Consider the following 13746-nt stretch of genomic DNA (forward strand, 5'->3'; position numbering starts at 1 on the left):
TCCCAGATTCCTGTTTCTTTTCCTTCCATATTCCCCGCCACCACCACTTCTCTTGTTTCTCCCCTCCCACAAACCCTCATCCCAACCCCTTCCCATGTGCCATCCTATTCACCCCCTCAAGTGAGTGATTCCATGAAGCTGACTGCTACCAACTACCATACTTGGTCGTTTTATACGCAATTGCTTCTTGAAGGAGCAAGTGTGTGGCCCTCTGTCACCACTCCTCACTTGGTGGATCCCGCGTTTCGTGGAGTTCTGGATGTACGGGCCCGTCTCATCATCATCCATTGTATGACACCATCTATCCAGGCACAATTCATATCTTCCCGGAGTGATGCCAGTCAGATGTGGAATGAGATTCAGAGGAGGTTCGGGAGAGTATCTTCCGTGAAGATTGCTAAGTTGGAGGCGGATCTTGAGAAGATTACCATCAGTGACTCAGATAATATCATTGATAAGATTGGGGAATTCACAAGGATCAAGAGGCAGCTTGAGGAGTATGGGAGCTCGATCAACAACCTGATCCATAAACTGCTTGGTAAGCTGCCATCATCCTTTGACTCTTTCAAAGATCACATCTACTTCCGTGAGCCTCTACCCTCTTTTGAGGAAGTTGTAACTTACTTACATGACAAATGTTTATTAAGAGGCAAAGGGAAGACAAATTCTGCCTTTGTTGCCCAAAGTAAGGGCAAGTTCAAAGGAGGCAAAGGAGGCATCAACAACAAAAGCGAGAAGTCAAAAGCAAGGATTCTAAGGAATCCAAAGGTTCCAAAGAGGAGGAGCGTGCCTATTGTGGCAAGCCTGGCCATACGGAGGCTCGGTGTTTTGCAAAGCGTAATGATTCCAAAGCCGCCAAAGCCAAGTACAAAGCCAAGGACACCTCCAAAGATGCTGACAAAGATTCCAAGGACAAAGGCAAGGACAAGGTTCCAGAGGAGGGCAATGCCAAAGTGGCATACATGGTAGTTACAGATTCTCCCGTTTCTTCACAGGATTCCTTCCTTGTGGTCGCAGAGATCACTTCTGATGCAGAGGTGAGTGCCACACATGAAGAAATTGAGTGGATTGGTGATAGCGGCGCTTCGGCACATATGACCAAACATTCTCACATTATGGAGGATTACAAGCTACTTTCTTCTTCTGTACGCATTGGAGATGATTCCTCCTTACCTGTCCATGGAGTTGGTAACATTTCTTTTGGTTTCTCTGCTTCTTTACATGATGTTTTACATGTGCCACGTATTTCGAAGAATTTGTTTTCAGTGAACATGGCTGCTCGAAAGGGACTTGGCATTTATTTCGATGATGAGGTGATTGAGGTGATTGATCGGAAGACTCTTACGATTGTGGCTAATGGTGTTCATGATGAAGGCCTCTACAAGATCACCAACTTCTCTTCTCAGATTTCTTCCTTGGAATCTCATCTTCATCAGCTTTTCTCTCCCTCCCATGCCTTAGTTTCTATTGTAGATACTTCTTTGTGGCATTCACGTTTTGGTCATGTGCCTATTGCCGCTCTGCAAAAGCTTCATTCCAAGCAACTTGTAAGTGGACTTCCAGAGTTGAGAGCTCTCCCACACATTCGTTCCTCTTGCATGATGGGGAAACATCACAAGGAGTCCTTTCCAGAAGACGCTACACATAGAGCTACTCGGAGACTTGAGTTGATCCATGCAGACTTGGCTGGTCCTATGGAGGTTGAGTCCCTTGGCGAGGCCCGTTATTATATGCTCTTGGTGGATGACTTCACACGGAAGGTATGGGTGTGTTTCTTGACACGCAAATCTGATGCATTTGCCAATTTCAGGTCTTGGCTTCCAATGGTTGAGAACCAATCTCAAAGCAAAGTTTCATTCTTACGAACTGACAATGGTGGTGAGTTTGTACCTTTTGATGAGTTTCTTACTTCTAAAGGCATCCAGCGGCAGACGACTGTTCCTTATACTCAGCAAAATGGAGTAGTGGAGCGGAAGAACCGAACAGTGAAGGAGATGGCTCGATCCCTCTTGCATCATGCGAGTCTTCCTCCCTCTTTTTGGGGTGAAGCTGTGGCTACCTCAGTTTATCTCATCAATCGCTCTCTCACAAAGGCGGTCGATGGGAAGACACCAGAGGAGGCGTTTTCTGGACATAAGCCCTCCGTCTCACACTTACGAGTTTTCGGTTGTGTTGCGTTTGTACATGTGCCAGGTCAAAAGAGGACTACACTTTCCCCGAAGTCGAAGAGGATGATCTTTACGGGATATAGTTCGAAGTCGAAAGGAGGAGTCAGTGGCCCTGAAAATCCAAGTTGGAGGATTACAGGAATTATGGTGGAATTATGGGTTGGATACATGGGAGAGTTTGCATCCTGCAACTCCAGCATTCCAATCGAAGGGATCGGCCATAATAAAATAATTGGCGATCATGCAGTGGGCTTACCTTTGACACCAAAGCCAACAAGGTAGATATCCTAGCTGGACAGAAGGACCAGGGGAGACTCAGGCGACCTCCCATAGTGAGTACAACCCAGTTCCACGGCATCACGCACTCGTGGAGCCCTCCAAGAGAGAGCACAGGCCCTTCAGAGGACCAAACAACCCCACATCTAAAGACCCAGGCCCTTTACTCATCAGCTCCAGATGGGGACATTCTCCAGCACCATGACGAGTCTTGATACATGAGGTTTTTATGCGTAGTCCATTGTATACACAGGAGGGCCTGTGTAGTGCGTTGGCCCTGTTTTTCTTTTTCATGTTGTCTTGACATCCAATTTACTTACGGATCATATGTATCATCCTTTGATCTCATAGACCCTTAACGTCTTTTGTGGACAAAAAATAAAAATAAAAATTGTCGTCTCTCTCTCTCTCTCTCTCTCTCTCTCTCTCTCTCTCTCATATGCTTTGCTACAGTCCAGATCTTCATTGTCTTCGTTGTTGTAGCTTTTAGGATGTCTTATGCATCTCCTGTTACAGACTGTAGAAATCCTCGATCTCATAGGCCATCTTGGCCTCTTGTGCTCTTAAGTAATCCAGAGAGAGAGAGAGAGAGATTAACGTCTGCGAAAGGCCAAAGTGACCTATGAGACCAAAACATAGTACACAGCTGATGGTGTCACATCAAAAAGACAAAAAGGACTAAAAAGTCCTAAAATAGTCTTAAACAACTATGAAAGGAAAAAACTCCTACTGAGGTACAACAAAAGTGTATAATATCTACAACTAGCATAAGACTGTGATGATGATGATGACTTCTGGAAGAGAGAAAGAAAGCTGTATCAACGTCTACTAGAGACCAAACTCGACCTATGAGAGAAAAGACCGAACTCGGCCTATGAGACAAATCAGTGTACCTGTGTGGGGTATCCTCTGTCATCCCAACAAAATGAAAAAGTACTGAACTAAAAAGCTGAATCTGGGTGTGCAATAAGTACAATGAGTGGGGGAGGTGATGGAGCTCTACTACTAGGAGAATGCAAAGCTATATGCATGGAGTATACAATCATGATATGCAACCTAGCTAGCTCCATCCTGTACCATACGGGGGGTATAGAATGGTATACATCAATGAAGAGGGTCTCCACAGCTCCCTGAAGAACATGCCTGGGTCTGCTCTGAAGCGAGCCAGTCGCTCCGCACCCTCTCTGTGAAACTGAGCTCTGATCTCTGTCATCTCTCTCTGGTATAGGCGTGGTGTCCGAAAGCCAGGTGTCCTCTGTCTCCTGCGGACTCTGAGTGTCTCTGCTCTCTGGAGAGTAATTCCCTGCTGTGTAGGGGCTGGGAGTGGGGTGGATCTCTGAAAAAATGTAGTAATCTGTGTCTGTCGTCCCCCCTCTGGAGCTGTCTGAGCCTGTAATGATGCCTCTCTGTGACGCTGTATGTCTAGAATGAATCTCCCCAGTATGCGCTGGTCTGCTGCCTCAAAGATCTGGCCTAGGGGATGTGGCTCTGTGAATAAAATGGGATATCTCTCTCTGATGGCTGTATATGCTCTGCGTCTGCATACATAATGCTCCTCACTCTCCACCTCCTCTCTGCACAATCTGCATACCCTCTCCTCTCGGGGGATCCGTGCTACTCTGCCAGTCTCGATCTCCAATCGATGTGATGAGACTCTAAGCTGACCAATAGCTACTTGGGAGCCGTGTGGTAAAAAGCCCTCCATGTATCTAGGCCTCTCTATAAATCCATCATCAGTGATACTCATGAAGTCATCTTTGTAGTATAGCAACTTCGGCGGAAGAGGCTGTGTAGGCGATATCCATGTCTCTCGTGTATAGAGCTGCCATAGGTCCTGTCTCAAAATACACTGTTCCTCTCACTATGAGAGAGACGGATATGTGGTGCATCCCTGTCATACTGGAATGGTGGTAGATGATCCATGTCTAGGCCATGCTGTGAGAACCAATGTGTGACCTGTGCATACCATGATCCTCTGTCTCCTGCCTCAGCCAGCTGTCTAGATGCCTCAAAAGCTAAGTATGACAATCTGTCCTGTGGCATCTCTCTGAATCTGTCTGAATCTGGAATATGGCCTCTACCATCATAGGAGGCGTAGCAAACTCTGCTCGGATAATGTCATGAGGTACCGACGGTTTGCTGCGTATCATGCGTGCCATCATGAGGGCCTGTGGTCTCTCTATCTGTGTCCACCAATGGGTAGCAAGTCCTGGCGCCCATACCGCTGCTCCATACATCAGTGCCGGTGTGACTAATGTGTCAAATAGCCACCCCTTCGTTCGGGGCTCCTGAAAATGCGCTTGGTGGCACTGTCTCTCTAGCCTAGCCAATGCTGCATATCCCCGTGTCAATCTGGCTCTCGCTGCTGAACCCATGGTGAAGCGCGTGGCTGCTGCAGAGAAGGTAACCCCTAGGCACACGTATGATGTCACCACCTCCACCTGGCGTCGTGCAAGAGTGAATGTCAGCTGACTCCTGCCCTGTCTCGATGTATGAAAGACCATAACCTTGGTTTTCCCAAGGTTCACAGTAAGACTCCTCTATGTGCAGAAATCATCGAGTGCATGTAGATGCTGCTGTAGACCTCCTGGAGACTCAGACACTAATACAATATCATCAGCATAAAGCATAATATGTACTGAGGTACCTGCTAGATCAACTCCATCTCCGCCTCCCCATGTAATGAAGTCAGCCACCTCATCAATGTATAACCCAAATAGCGTGGGGGAAAGTGGGCATCCTTGCTTCACACCAATGGTGCTAGCAATAGTCTCGGACATACCTCCTGGGCATCTGACTCGCCCAAAAACCTGCTCATATAATGCATAGATGCCCCATGTCATATCTGCTGGTATGCCAAGAGACTGCAGGTGCTGAAAGAGCCTCTCTCGTGGTACTGTGTCAAATGCCTTGCGAAAATCCACAAAGCAGCAATAGAGCTTTCTCTTCCTCACTCTGGCCTGATCAATCATACATCTCAAAGTGAATACATGGTCAATGGTAGAGAAAGCTCTCCTGAAGCCTGCCTGCCCAGATGAGCGTAAACCTGCTCGCTCAGCATATAAGCTAAGCTCTTGCTCCAACACTGCACCATAGAGTTTGGCCAACACGTGGCCAACCATAACCGTCCTATAGTTACTCGGATCTAGCATATCCCCTGTTTTGTGGATCGGCACAATGGTGTGCATCGTCCACTCCGCAGGCAAACCCTCTGCCAGTGCCCTGTTAAACAGGTGTGCAAGAAAAGGAGCCAAAGAATCTACTGCATATATGAGATGCTCACCCTGTAGGCCCATATGGTCGGCGGCCTGTCCATGCTGTAGGCGGCGGATAGCTTCCTTTACCATCGAGTGGGTAAAGAAGCTAGCTGTGGTAGGTCGAGGCTCTTGTGGTGGCTGAGGTATAGGTGGCTGTTGTGGGGCGTGGTATAGGCCCTCTGCATATGTGTGCCATGTCTGTGGGTCTGCAATGGGTGTTGGTGTCCGGGGCTCTCTGAAGTGCCGCCATGAGATAGGGCTATCTCTACTCATGAAGAAATGGAAGATCTCTAGCTCCTGTATCTCTGCGAAGGCCCGCCTTTTGCGGCGAGTAAGTCTCCTCATCTCTCTCCTCGACTCCTGCTCTGTGATGGCTCCCAAGGCTCTTTGTATGCGGAGCCGTGAGTATAGGGCTCTGCACTCGTCATCATACCATGTGTTCTGGGGCATTGTCCTAGATCTCGCAGGCTCTCCTTAGTGGACACGATGTGGGAAGCTCTGTAATGCAGCCGTGTGTAGGAGTGATGCCAGTTGGGCTGTAATGGTATCCATAGGTGCCAAGGGATCCATGAGTAGGAGCCCATCCTCTACTCTGCCAGTGTATATGTCTGCCATGTCATTTGTGAAGTAGATGGTAGTGTGTGGCGTGGGTATGTGGGGGGCTGGTGATACTGGTGATTTGGCTAGTGAAAATGCCAAGTATGTATGATCTGCCCCAATAGGATGAGGTGGGATGGAGAATGAGGTGACAAGCTGTGATGCCTCCAAAGACCCCATAATGTAGTCCACCACCGTGCCTCCGCCGGTCCGTGTATGACCCCCATGTGGGAAGCATGTCAGCCCTCCTGATCCCGGCCACTGTAGCATCCCGTTATAAATAACGAGACGATGCCTGGCTCCCAACTCTAGTAAGTGGTCCCCATAATGTCCTCTGTCTGGTCCAGTGTCCTCTGATGCCCGACTAGCCCCTATCTCCTCTGGAGATCCACAGGGTGGAGGATCTCCATGTCATCATAGTCATACACCTCACACTGTCTGCTCTGTGTGTGGGCATTGAAGTCACCCGTAAGAAATACTTCCCCTAGTGTAGAATAATGCATAATCTCCTCAGATAAGTGTATGGCGAGGCTCCTGTCTCCTTCTCCTGTGGCATGTCCTCTGTAATGACATAGGAGGATCCTGATGGAGGAAAGTAACATAGGGCTATGTATATAACCCTGTCCTGTGAGAGCTCTGTAAGCTGATCCACATGTATCTGGCCTCTGGATCCTGTGCTACCACTCTCGGTCTACCCTGTAGCTCCCGTCTGAATAGAACTGCTACTCCCCCCGACCCTCTCGAGGTACCCTGGCGTGTGGTCCTCCTGTATGCTGACTCCCAGTGGAATCCCTCTACTCGAGGTAGCCCTCTCTCTGGGCTCTAATGTGTCTCTGTCAGAAGTATGATGTCTCTTCCCACCATAACATGCTCCAGTCGTCCAGGCTGCACCCATAGTGAACCATTACAGTTCCATACTGCCATGTGTATCTCTGTCAGTGGCATGGTCTGTGTCCCATAGGCCCCAAACCGCTAATCCATGGGCCGGCCATCAATGATGACCCGACCATCTCGATAGAAGGCCTTCTTGCCTTCTCTCCTCGCGTGTAAGACTCGTGGCATGCAAGCTCTCCTATGCTCTAGCTGCATCCTCGTGAGATCATCATCCAAGAAAATAGGAGCTCCCTCTAAGCCTCGTAGTATGACCCTCTTCCTCATGAAGGTGACCCTCTCCGTCTCTCCTGCAAACTGTAGGATGAGGGCTCGCTTGCGTGTTGAGTCTTTCCCGGCTCTCCATGCTTTGGTGAAGGGGAGAGGGTCCTCTTCCCTGTAGCCTAGCTTCATGCATAGAAGCTGTCCATCTTTCTCGGGAGTGGAGTTGGGTGTCTTGTGACTCAAATGTTGAGGCGGCGGGTATGCCTCATCTTCTCCTCCTCAATGGTGGTGTGAATGATTTGATGTTCTTCCCTTTGAGTCTCCTCCCTCACTTCTTTGCGGATGTTCTTCTTCACCACCTCAACCCATCCTGACTGCTTGGCTTCGAGATACGGTGATGATGATGATGACTTCTGGGACCAATAACAAAGAACAGACCATGGGTGGCTGCCCATTTCAACCTCTTGTACTCTCGCCGACATTGGGATGAAGCAGGGCTGCCCACTCTGTCCGAGTTTCTTTGGCTTATACATTGATGAGATCTCGGACTTTTGGTGGACTGGGAGGAAGCTTGGGCAGCATACTGATCCCTCTACTGCTGTATGCAGATGACATAGTCCTCGTTTCAGATTCAGTGGCTGGATTGCAGAGGCATCTGGATGCTCTACAGGAATTCTGTACACAACTTGACCTAATGGTCAACCTTGGCAAGCCCAAGGTGATGGTCTTCCACACCTCTCCAACACACCTCAGGGACCACAGCTTCATATACAGGGGAGATCCAGTTGAGATTGTCACCTCGTACACCTACCTTGGAGTGATATTCAGCGGGCCCAAGTATACCATTGTACCGGAAGCAGATGCCCAGCTGACAAGGGCATGCAGAATTGACCTTGTTTGAGTGGCAGTGCTTCCAGGCACACTTCCAGGAGCCCAGGACGAAGCTCTGGCTGTTTGACACACTAGTCACACCCACATTGATGTATGGCACGGCCTTTTCGGGCCACAAGGCATAGAGACTTAACCAATCTTTAACCCGCCGCAAGAAACGCATGTTCGAGGAAACCAAACACTGGGACATGTACCACTTATTTTTGAGCAACGATTCAGCTGAGGCTTGGCGGAGGATACGGGAACACCGTTCACGCACCCCTATCTCTGACCCCGAGATCTGGCATACGTATGCTCAATCACTATATGATGTGCCAGATCAACCGCCTATACCCTATCCTTCAAAGCCTCGGCCCACCCACTCTACTTTCTTTACAGCAGGTATGTTGGAGAGTGCTATACGCCGTACGCCGGCCCCAACACAGACGCGCGGAGGTCCACACAGGCCTTAGAGGTGAGCATTTTTCATATGCAGCTGACACAGTGGCGCCATTTATAACACATCTCTTTAACAGGGTTATCATAGAGGGGTTCCCGCCCGCATGGACTTTGGACTTTACACACTATTGCCCCCATCCATAAGGCTAGCGACCCTACGGATCCGGGTAACTACAGGACTATGATGGTAGGCCACACATTGGCCAAACTTTATGGGTCGGTCATTGAGCATGAGCTCAGTAAATTGGCAGAGATCTCTGGATTCAGAGCTACTGGGCAGGCTGGTTTCCGCCAAAACCACTCCACTCTTGATCATACCTTCACACTCAAGAGCCTCATAGAGGAGGCGAAGACTCAGAGACGAAGATTATATTGCTGCTTTGTGGATTTCCACAAGGCATTTGACACTGTGCCTTGCGACAGACTTATGCAAAGATTGCAGACACTTGGGGTACCATCAAAGATGATATGGGGGATTATTGCTTTGTATGACAGAGTTGTGGGTCGTGTGCGATGCCCAAGTGGATTATCAGAGGAGCTTGCTAGCACTATTGTTGTTAAGCAAGGATGTCCATTATCTCCGACCCTGTTTGGATTATACATTGATGAGCTAGCAGATTTTGTGGACAGAGGGGGGGACAGTGGATCATCTTTGGCAGATCTATATGTAGCTTTGATGCTTTGCGCAGACAATGTAGTACTTGTCTCGGATACACAGCAAGGGTTACAACGGCACATGGATGCCTTGGGAGAGTTTTGTAATCAGAGGGGCCTGACGGTCAATCTTGGTAAAACCAAGGTTATGATTTTCAATACCACGGAGCAAGGGCTAGAGACCACCCATATCATGTACCAGGACAAACGTGTGGATGTAGACTTCATATGTATATTTGGGTGTCAACTTTACTAGCTTGGCGGTGAGGTTCTCCATGAGACAGGCAGTTCAAGACAGGGTAGCCAGAGGGTATGTAGCTTTAGCTTTACTTGAGAGGCAATGCCACTAGGCGCATTTTCAGGAACCCCATACAAAGGGATGGCTTTCGATACCATGGTCACACCAGCCTTGATGTATGCATCCCCCATCAGGCCATCTGGGCTCCAGGACTATCAGCGAGCGGGTGGCGAGGTTTAGAGCGCCCACAGATACTTATGTTCTCACGGATGATTCATAGTAAAACCTCAACGCCACATGAGATAGTTTTGGCAGAGTTTGCGTCTTCGCCCATGCTAGTGGAGGCACTCTTTCAGACAGTGACATTTATTCAGCGGGTTAGGCACATGCCCCCAGATAGATTACCGAGACAAGCCCTAGAGTCATCAGAGCGAGTAGCAGCATCATGGCAATAGTCATGGTATGCAGAGGTTTTACAGTGGGTTTCACTACATAGGATGAGTATGGACAGGCTCCCTCCATTTCAGTATGATGAGGACCATCCGACCATGAGACTCCCATGTGGAGAGGAACCGATTGATACATCAAGATTTGATATAGCTATACACACGTCATACATGGATTGATCCTCCACAGCCTCTTCCTGTGAAGAGGCAGCACTACCTCGATCATTTCTTACAGCTCACAGAGGATGGGTTTGTGTAGAAACTGGGTTACATGGATGTATATGTGTCTCATGCCATGTGCACTACTATTGGGCAGCTTCGAGTATCTTCACACTCTAGAGATAGAGGCAGGGAGAGCTACAGGGCCCCGAGGGAGACACGTATCTGCAGATTGTGCCACATAGATGTGGAGACAGAGGAGCATCATGTTTGCCATTGCCCAGTATACTATGAGATTCAGGGGAGATACCACTGTGTCTTCAGGGAGGGATTTGGTCCACTCAGCAAAGTTGTGCAGTTTCGTGATCAGAGATGCTTGGGGGGGATTTTTGATGGAGTTACGACGTCATAGAGAGCGGCTATTACAGCAGCTTCCACAGCAAAGGGATACATCTCAGACACGGATCACTACCTTCTTCCAGCCACTTAGTGGTGGGACATCCTCCACAGCTCCTTCAATCCAGACCTGAGTCACTCAGAGACGCACTCTATCTACATCTACTACCAAAGGAGTGGCATCAGCCCGAGCAAGAGAGCTACGATCCAGGAGACGCCCCCGCCCACCTAGCCCTCGCCCCCCAGGTCTCCACCAGACACAGATTGATGAGATCTTGAGGAGACAGCAGAGAGGACAGACCCCAGATTGATCTAGCACAGATTGGGAGATATCTTGCCCCTAACCTGATGTATGACATCCTACACCCAATCATCGACACCGGTTGGAGCTAGATGCTTTATTGGATGTATTTACCCCCCCCACCCCTCCCTCCCACCGACCCACCCACCCACCCCATAGTACTTAGCCAAAGCCCTGTATGAGATTTATCTCCACATTATAGAGTACTTTGTACTTTTTTTTTCTTTTGTATCCATTTGTTGTCCATTGAGACACGATGATGATTTACACAGGTTTTGTCTCATAGGCCGTTTTTTGGCCTCTAGAAGACGGCATGGGAGACGTCTAGTCAGAGTACTCACCATGGAGGACATTGAGGATATCCGCCATCGACCGATGAGAGACATCTTTGGATAGTGATGTATATGATGCTTACCTTTGTTGCTGGAGTTTTCCTTCCCAAATGTTATCCATTAGGAGCTCCTAGTACCTTACTTTTCCTCATAGTTGTTGTTTCATTTCAATTAGTTGTTTAGCTGTTTTAGCTTTTCTTACACAGACATTGTATCAGATCCACCAATTGTTGTAACCGTTTTGGTCTCATAGGTCATTTTGGCCTTTTGAAGACGTTAATATATCATTTCATTTCATTTCATCATTTCTCTCTCTCTCTCTCTCTCTCTCTCTCTCTCTCGCACCATCGGAGGATGCCCACTATCTCCGACCCTCTTTGGACTCTACATAGATGAGATCCCAGACTTCATTGATAGAGCCGGAGGCAGAGGAGCTTTTCTAGGAGGTATTCTTGTTTCCAACCTTCATATGATGATGATATTGTACTCATTGAACATTCTAAGGATGGGCTATAGAAGCACATGGATACTTTACAGGATTTTTGCACACAAAGGGGCTCTCAATCAACCTTGGAAAAACCAAGGTTATGGTATTCCACACCTCCTACCCAGTTGTAGGCCATATAGAGATCACTTACATGGGTAGTAGGGAGTTTGCTGCGGCTCCTATGTTGATGGAGGAATTGTTCTAGACAGTCACTTATATACACAGGGTGAGGGAGATGGATCCACTTCGACTCCCCCAACTTGCACTATCGCAAAAGATAGCAGCTGGAGGAAAGCATTCATCTTGGTATGGCACAGTACTTGCTTGGTTTCAGGCACATGGATTACAGATGGACCGGCTCCCTCAATTTCAGTATGATCCAGATTCCCCATACATTAGGTTTAAAGAACTAAACAGATTCATTAGACGGCAATTAGGCAATCCCCTCCAGGATGAGCTTGCATTAAGATGACGTTCTCACAATGACCACAGATGAATTTATCCATATGCCTAGATACTTAGGATTGAGGAGTTCATATGTCACATGCACTCGGGATTTCAGTGCGCCAGATCAAGGTGTCGTCATGCAGTCTTCAGAGTGAGGCTGGGTAGTGAAAAAAAATACCAAACTGGTTGGGCAGCTTGCAAAGAAGGTAAATGGGCAATCTTTCGCTGGGGGAAACTCTATCCAATCATAAGCCATGCTGTGCCCAACTCTGTAAGATTTTGTTTGTTTAGAGTTAACACTGGGGATTAAAAATCATCAATGTTTACCTAGTCAAAAACTCCCAGTTAGAAGCATGCACAGATTAGATGAAGGTCGACAAAAGCATCTTAGAAAGTTTCTAGAGGACCAATCGTTTTAAACAGAAGATTTTGAGTCATCACGTATATCTTTATGCTATATTAACGGACATGCAAATTTCACATTGTGAAGTTTTCGTCCAAGTTGTGGCCAGTTGATATTGTGTTAAGTCTTTCTATCTTTAGTGGTGCATATGCCCTATCAACTACCTTTAATCCTTAGGCTTCATTATGGGTGAGTCTGCCTTGCATCTCCAGAGCTCTGACAGAAACTCAGTATACATACCTTTGTATGAATGTATGCTCGTGTGTGTGTGTGTGTGTGTGTGTGTGTGTGTGGGAGCATATATTGATACCAAGTTCTACACTCACTATTGGGCACTGATGATGTTAGTGGGGATGTCGTAGTATCTAGTCCATACTATACATGATGGAGTTGATGGTTTATTGTCTTGTGGAGGACTTCCATGAGGTTATAAACTTCACTTTCTTATAAGGTGAATTTGGGCATGTTCCTGGATTCATCTAGGTATATATATTTATGCTGTATTAGCGGACATGCAAATTTCACATTGTGAAGCTTTCGTCCAAGTTGCGGCCAGTTGATATTGTGTTAATTCTTTCTATCTTTAGTGGTGTATATGCCCTATCAACTACCTTTAATCTTTTAGTGCTAGGCTTCATTATGGTTGAGTCTGCCCTACATCTCCGGAGCTCTGACAGAAACTCAGTACACAGACCTTTGTATGAATATATGCTCCTATGTGTGCGTGTGGGGGGGGGGGGTGGGGAGCATATATTGATACCAAGTTCTACACCCACTGTTGGGCACTGATGACGTTAGTGGGCACTCATGACGTTAGTCCATACTATGCGTGATGGAGTTGATGGTTTATTGTCTTGTGGAGGACTTCCATGAGGTTACAAATTGCACTTTCTTATAAGGTGAATTTGGGCATGTTCTTGGATTCATCTAGGTATATATATAGGTATATCATTGTTTGGAAGAGAGCATCTACTACCAGAGGAGCAGCCCCAAACTCTTCCCTAACAATCTCATGTGGTATGGATACCTTGCTCTGGACCATTCCTGGAGATTATGAAAATCTGTATTTTTTCCAAGCTTTGCTAGTCTTTCTGCCCTAAGTCTAGTCCCCAAAAGGCTATCTCATAGGATACTGCAGGAGAGAGAGAGAGAGAGAGAGAG

At 47.6% G+C, this 13746-nt stretch overlaps 1 protein-coding gene across 1 annotated transcript in view; it reads left to right on the top strand.

Moving 5' to 3' along the window:
- Positions 1-13746, top strand: part of LOC147618635 (beta-galactosidase-like) — a 45491-nt gene that overhangs the window by 6843 nt on the left and 24902 nt on the right. The gene's annotated exons all lie outside the window — the stretch shown is intronic.

This window comes from Cibotium barometz, chromosome 34, assembly GCF_041138505.1.
Source record: "Cibotium barometz isolate CiBa-2024 chromosome 34, ASM4113850v1, whole genome shotgun sequence".
In the NCBI taxonomy this organism is placed as follows: domain Eukaryota; kingdom Viridiplantae; phylum Streptophyta; class Polypodiopsida; order Cyatheales; family Cibotiaceae; genus Cibotium; species Cibotium barometz.